Source organism: Geospiza fortis, unplaced genomic scaffold, assembly GCF_000277835.1.
Source record: "Geospiza fortis unplaced genomic scaffold, GeoFor_1.0 scaffold102, whole genome shotgun sequence".
NCBI lineage: Eukaryota > Metazoa > Chordata > Aves > Passeriformes > Thraupidae > Geospiza > Geospiza fortis.
In genome coordinates, this window is record NW_005054373.1 from 3,236,735 (window position 1) to 3,244,032 (window position 7,298).

Here is a 7,298-nt window from a genome sequence, read left to right on the forward strand (position 1 = left end):
TCGGCCCTCGCCGTGTTTTCCAGGAGTGTCCCTCTCCTCCGGCCGCTGGCAGCCCACGGGTTATGGCTCTGCTGACTCACGGCTTCCTGTTTGTGATTGCTGACTGGTGGCAGCAATTGCAGAAGCAATAAGAGATATTAAAAAGCGTGAACTTCCACTGGGACCAGGAGATACAATTAGGGCTGTGCCAAGAAATACACTGCAGCGAGCTGCGGAGCCCTGCAGCCCCCCGTTCCCTTGCTGCAGGAAGTAGGAAAATGAACATCACTGGCCTTTTATCATCTCTGAACCCAAATAAAAATTGCATTTGACTTCTGAAGCTCACTCTGGCTCTTTTCCATGCTCCTCCTCAGAGCCTTTGATCCAGCCTTCTGTCTGGGTCTCCTCTACCTGCTGCTGCTGCTAAGATGTAGGGATCCGTGTTCTGTGCTTTCACCTGACTGATTCTCTACGAAAAGCCTGCATGAGGCTGTGTAAAGAGGCTGCTTTAGAAGGCATGCACAATGTAATATTATTTCCATTCTTTTTTTATGGGAAATATCTCTGGGGAGAAGCATGAAAGTATATGGAGAAGGTGCTCTTTGATCAGTAAGGTCTAAATGTAGCATCCAAACTGCATGTCTGTTTCTTCATACTATGCTGAAATTCATTTTAAAGTGTGACTCCTGGGTGGGCATTTTCCTGTTTCTTCTTCCTTGGCTTGAGCATTTGGAAGCATTGCCATCAGTTTCGTCTCTGGCCCTAGTGGGGATTGTCCCCAGAATGATTTTGCCACCCTATTGTTACTGTGTATCAGTCTTTCAATGTGTATTTTAATTCCAATTTTAGCCTGATTGTCAGAACGTACATTCTGGTTATTCAGCTGAGGACAGGAGATGGAGGATGGTGTTCTATGAACTGTGTGTCACTGGAGGACAGAACATATGCTGAGGCTGGTCTTTGATGGATTGAAGCTACAGTAGTTTGCAGCTAAGAAAAAAACACTTTTGTACAAGCATTAAACTGACTTCTAATTTTTTTTTTAACCCTGTGACAGACATAGGGCCGAGAATTGGTACAGAGAACAGACATTAGGGGAGGAAACAAATCCACCCCAAAACCTCAGTTATTGCAAAACATACCAAAAGTGGATTGACAGTGGATGAAGAGGAGGAGGAGGCAGTAGTGAACACACAGCACAGTTCAAGGTGGCAAGGAGCCCTTTCTTGAAGAATGTAAGTTTAACCTTTAGCATTCAAGTGTCTGGGCTTAAGTGTCATTATGAGCAATACTTTCCTCCGGCACAGCCTCTCCTGCTTGGAGGAGGGTTCTGTGCAACCTCATCCATTTTCCCCTTTGCTGTGTATAAAAAACGTGTTTCTGGTTGCATATGCTCTGCCAAGGCCCTTCGGGTGGCAGAGGCTCTGGGCACCGTGTGGGTGGCCCTGGATGGGTCCAGACAAGGGCCTGCCTGGCCAAGGGGGCTGGGGAGACTGCCACAGCTCTGGACGGATGGAGTGAGTGCTTTGGGGTTTGCTGGTAGAATTTAGGTTAAAGGTTCTGTGCCTTGAGCTCACAAGTGGGGCTGGCTGGGGCAGGAGTCCCCCAGGGCACTGCCTGCAGCCAGCCTGTGCCCAGGCCTTGGGCTGCCCAGCCCGGGCACAGCACACCAGGTACCTGGGTTTGTGGTGGCCACAGGAGGAAAAGGGATCTGCTGGAAAATCTGGGGATCTGCTTGCTTTTGGGAGAGCCAAACTCAAACGAGGAGCGGAAAGGGATGGACGTGGTGTTGCCACTGTCATCATCACCCCCTCCACTGCCAACCTCACCTTTTTTTGATGGAGACACGGAGAAAAAAATTAGAGAGACAGCGGCAGATGAACATCAGACCTGACTGTGGACAGGCTGCATGTGTCCCCACCCCACCCCCCCCAAAATCATCTCCAGCTGTAAAACACTTCAGGGCTGACAGAAACCACACGCAGCCCAGCCATAACCCAATCTGCAAAGCTGCATTCCAATAAAAGCGCAGCGTGGACCTAAAAGAAACACTGTCCAGGATTCCCGTGGCAGGATGGGTGCTGGGCTGGGAGGGATCCCCTGAGGCTGGGCGCTGGGGAGGGGGGCACAGCGAGGCCCCCAGCCCCCGCTGGCTCGGCAGGGCCCTCCTGGGGCACAAATGAAAGCATTGTTGGCCGGGGTGGCCGGCGATGGCTGCGGGGGACGCAGCGCTGCAGTCACAGCCCGGGCCCCAATTTCAATATGCGCCGCTCGCGTGCCGCAAATGTCAGATGTGCTTATGTTAAATACAGGTAATATCGTGGCGTGCGGCTGGGAGCGTGATTCCTGCAGATATCTTGTCTGATGAATTTTGCATCTCGTGTTTGTGATTTTTCTGTGCAAAGAAGTACAGGTTTTAGAGGAATAAGAGCAGATATTTACAAAGAGATAACGATGAACTGTTTGATTAAGTGCAGCAAAGATGCTATGTCAGATCCGATTTCTCACTGCTTACGACGCAGGGGTGGAGGACGTGGTTACTATATAGTAAGTGCAGCTGGTGCTGGTGCTTAACTTGGTGAATAATTCAATGCAGACTTTCCTGCAAATCTCCAGCTTAATTCTGAAATAAGTCGGAGGGAAAGGAGGCTGATGGACTATTTTCCAAGGAGCACTGGGTACCTGGCTGGCACAGAGATGAGAGGGTTGCATTGCTGTCACTGCTCCTGGCCCCAGAGGGGGGGTGAGCCCAGGAACTGCCAGCCCTGGGCTGGGGTCCCCGTGCAGCCACTGCACCTGACAGACCCTGACCAGCCCCCAGATGAGCCAAGGTGTCTTGGTCTCCCTGCTGACAGACTCTGAATTCTGGGGAAACCACCCTGTAGTCCAGAATTCTTCTCAATGCTGAAAACATGGGTTTTTTTCCCTAATTCTGGGGGAACTGTAATTTTATTCTGTAACTTATTTTCCTCTTTTATCCCTTTAAGATGGTTCCCAAACATTTATTGTGGGATTTTTCATTTAAAATAGTTTTCTAGGGAAATTACTGTGACAGTGATTTAATTGTTTAATTAAAATCTGACATTGAATGACAACATAAATACAATAGGCACGAGGTGATACAGGCATTAAATAAGTGCAATTGTGGAATACATCCATAGAGTACTCTGAGCACATGGAGCCGCTCACAAAGAAATGATGTTCAATATTTATCAGGTTAGTGACTCCTAATTAAATGCCAAGACTTTTTTCTTCATTTCTCTCAAAAAGCCAAGAAACATATAGATGTATTCCAAGTGTTTATTTCCATGGCAAACACATCCACTCGTGTTACGGCCTGCAAAACAAGCAAATGCATGTTACAAACCTGCTGTCTGACTGAGGGGTGTTTACTCAGCCTGCCTGCAGCAGCCTTGCCAGGTTTGGGGACAGCTGGAATAGCCCACAGAGGTCCTGTCACTCCCACTGCCTAGAGCACGATGTCGTTTAATAATCAGGTAAAGCCCCAGAAATAGATTGGAGACAAAAGAATAAATGTTCCTTTGAACATCCCCCTCAGCCCAAACCTCCCCAAATCCTACAGCATTTCTTCTAGAGGAATAGTCTCTCCCCTCCAGCACCCCATGTCTCAGGAATAAGGGCAGCAGCCCCCCCGGTAACTGAGGCAAACATGACTCCAGAAGAAATCCCTGCTATCTGGCTGAAATTGCTCAGCAGTGTGGCTCTCCAGCCGTGCTGCATTTTTGCATCCCAACAATGACTGTGCTGCTGCTGGAATATCCCTTTCCATGCTTCTTGCTGGGCGTCTCTAAATGGTATCGGCTCGCCTCTGCGGCTCAGCAAGCCCTGTGCAATCCATCGCTGCCGACTGCCTGCCCTTTCCCCTTCCAAACCCAGAACAAACACATCTGCTCCAGCTCAATTCCCCTCAACCTTCCCCCCTTCTCCTGCTCAACTCCTCCCAAACAAACTTTCCAGAGGAAAAGGTAGCTTACCTGGCCAGTGCTTTGGGCATAGAGTCATACAAACTGATCAAGGCAGACATCCTAACTCCAGCACAGGGATTTGATTGCAAATTTCCATTGCAAAGGAGCAGAGGGAACTGGAAATCTGACAAATGCCTTCAAATTGACCTGTGTTTCCACAATGCACGCAGTGTTTAAAATGAATGGCAGACTTTATCATTTGGAGCTCCTTCAAGGACTCTGGCCTTCCATGCTTTGTTCTGATTCTTCAGACACATTTCCAAGAAGCACACAGCTATGGAAGTGGATGATATTATGGAGACTTTTTCTAAGCTGAATCTCCCCCCTCCCAACAATAATTTTTAAAGCCTGAATTTTAAAAGATAGCCTGGAACTTTTTTTTAGCTCTCCCCATACATCAGCCCCTTGTGCCCCGTCAGCCTCCGGCACTGCGGAGCCTTGGCCCAGTCCCCCCGTGCTGGGTGGTGAGCAGTAGGATATACTCGTGGATCCCTAAAAATTCAGCTGAGTCCCGTGCTTTCACCACAGACCTATGCAAATCTGGCCCACCCCTGCCTCCTGAGCCCCTGGCGGCCAGGTCACGTCTCCAGGGAAGACCTGATCTCGCTGCAGAATCCAGGGAACCAGAGCTGCTCACCCCCATTTTACATGTTAAAGATAACAACTGTTCTTGCCGAGAGTCCTGTCCAAAAAGCCATATTCACTGCCTTGGAAAAACATTTTGCTTCAAAGTTGTTCCTCTCAATTTGTATACATTTCTGCAAATAATAACTTCCCTTGAAAGCGCCGCTATTCATTCCGTCTGTTCAAAATAACATAGAAATGAAATGATACAAATCTTTGCGCAAATACATCAGATATGCCATGAGACAAAAAAACGGGTTAATCTAATAATTCAGCTGTGTCTTTAGCAAGTTTCCTATGGGAAAAATCAGTCTTATTTTCCCTGCAGATCTGATACTAAAAGCTTCTTTCTGCTAAGCACGTTAAAAGCTATTTGAACCCAAAATCCCATCTATGCGTATGCAGAGATACACATATAGAAAGAAGAGGCACCCACACAATTGCAGATGAGGCTGTATCAAAATTTCTAATTAAAGTAAGGGAAGCCCCTTTTTATATTTTAGCAACCAGATTGTCTTTTTGTCTAGAACAAAGAAATCTTACGGAAAGTAAATTTTTTAGAGGAGACACACGTGCACATACATGTAATCATACCTAACGATTTCTGTACGAATTATCCCTTAATTCCTTGGCTGTGTTTCGGTGTTTGCGTAGTGGTTTATCCGCTGGTCCTCAGCCGTCACTTGTTCCTTCCCTTCTTTTCACACACAGCCTCCCCTCATCACCTCTTTTTGCAACCTGGAAAACTGGGAACTCTCTGTTTCCCCAGCCTCCAGACGTCTGCGTCCAGGACGAGGGGCAAACCTCTGCCCTCTGCTCATCTGCTGTTTCCCTTCCCAGCCTGAGCTCCTGCCTTGCCAGGAGGGGAGGGAAAGATGTCCTAGGACTTGACCCCAGGGCAGAGCCTGCTCGGGCTGGACCAGCTCCCAGGAGGGTGGGGGGCCGCAGGGCGCACGCCCCTCTCCCCGCTTAACCCCTCCGCTCCTCTGCCCCGGCGCCTGCTGCCCTCCTCCTGCCGGGGCGCTCGGGCTGGTCCCGGGCGCGGCGGAGGAGAAAGACGGAGGGAGCACCGAGGGCTGTGGCAGGAGGGCTCCGCGCAGCGCGGCCGGAGCAGCCGCGGGATCTCGAGCGGGGGATGTTTGGTTTGTGTTAACTACCCAGACAGATGCACTTCGGCATGTTTGCCTTTATAGGATCCATATGTTGTCATGGGAAATTAGAGGACAGCGGCACACAGCTCGAATTCACGATGCGAGCGCAGAGACAACATCCATGGCTCCAGCCCGCGCTCGCACACGTCCCTGTGGAGGTGCCTATTTTTGGAGCATCCACAGGCACTCGTTTGCTCCCCAACTTCCCCACACATTTCCTTTTGCTTTGCTCTGCAAAAAGTGTGGCCACAGGCAGCACCCGCAGCCTGGGCCACCAGATCCACAGCCTCAGGGGAAAAGAGGCACTTTTCTAAGTTATCCCAAGTGCTAAAGACAAGGGTTACTTTACTCTCACCTCAACTTCTTCCTCAACCCACGTTTGGTTCACGTTCAGCAAGAACAGCTACAAATTACATGCACCTTCCCAGGCAGCGTACCAAACAGCCCAAAAAAATTCTGATTCCCACAGAGCTCCATGCTTTGGGGCTTGGTTGGTTTTTGTTTGGTTTTTTTTTTCCTTTTTTTGCTTGGGGTTGTGCTTTCTTTTTAGGGTTTTTGGGGGGGGGGGGGTTGTTTTTGTTTTGGTGGGGGTTTTGTTTGTTTTTTTTTTTTTAAAGATGAGTACATTAACAATTATTCTTCCATAAAAGCAGACATGTATCAAGCAGGGAGTGACAGATTTTTAAGGGCAGCTTTTAAACACAAACTGGTCCCCCTCTGGAGTCAATCCGAGCACCAGGACTCACACACAGCATGCCTGGGTCACTGGGCACACCAGGGCTGCAGGTACAACATCCCCAGAACCGAGGCACCTACCAAACCCTGAGTCTCAAAACCTGCGACTTTCTCCCAACCGCCAGACACCTCCAGCAATGCATCAACAGTACAGTCAAATTCCTGATCACCCGTCCTCTTCCTTCACCCCCATCCCACTTAAAGGGACTTGTCAAAATTCCAAATGTCAACCCCCACGTTAAGAAACAGGGAAAGCTCAAGACATTTCATTATAATAGGTACTAACAAACATGCAGTTTATTACCTTGCAGTATAAAATACATCTATATTAAGGTTCTCCCAAATGGAAAAACTGACCGCAACTGCATTCCTCATTCAGAGCTATGAAACAAACCGTGAAGATAATTATTTGAGTTATTATGAAAATAAAAAAAAGAAAAAAAAAGGTTTAAAAAAGGCAAAAAAGCAAAAAAAAAAAAGCTTCTTTAGATTTTCAAGACATTATTTAATTTAGATGCATTTCTGCTAATAATAAAAATAGCCTCTTACAGAAACATGAAAAAAAACATATTCCTGAAGCCTGGATAGAGGTTCTTTACTGGTTCACCTCCTCCTAAAATTCAAATCCCACGTTCCCAGCGATCATCTACATTTCTCACTAGGGCTGGAATGGGGAGGGACAAGCTCCTGGAAATAAAAATTTTAAATAATAATCGGACAAGGACCCGAGCAGAAAGTGAAAAACGTTACCGTTAGGCTAGAGAAATATTTATTTAATCAAAGCAGAGCTTCTGGTGGGACTGGAGGAATGTTGCATCCTCTC

The 7,298-nt window shown here is 47.9% G+C and overlaps 1 long non-coding RNA gene across 1 annotated transcript; it reads right to left on the reverse strand.

Moving 5' to 3' along the window:
• Positions 1–2,993: 2,993 nt before the first annotated feature.
• On the reverse strand, positions 2,994–7,288 carry LOC115948315. Its single transcript, XR_004082146.1, has 3 exons — positions 5,184–7,288; positions 3,975–4,239; positions 2,994–3,316 (listed from the first exon to the last, which is right to left on the reverse strand). It is a non-coding gene; the product is annotated as an uncharacterized LOC115948315 (long non-coding RNA).
• Between the last annotated feature and the right edge of the window lie 10 nt (positions 7,289–7,298).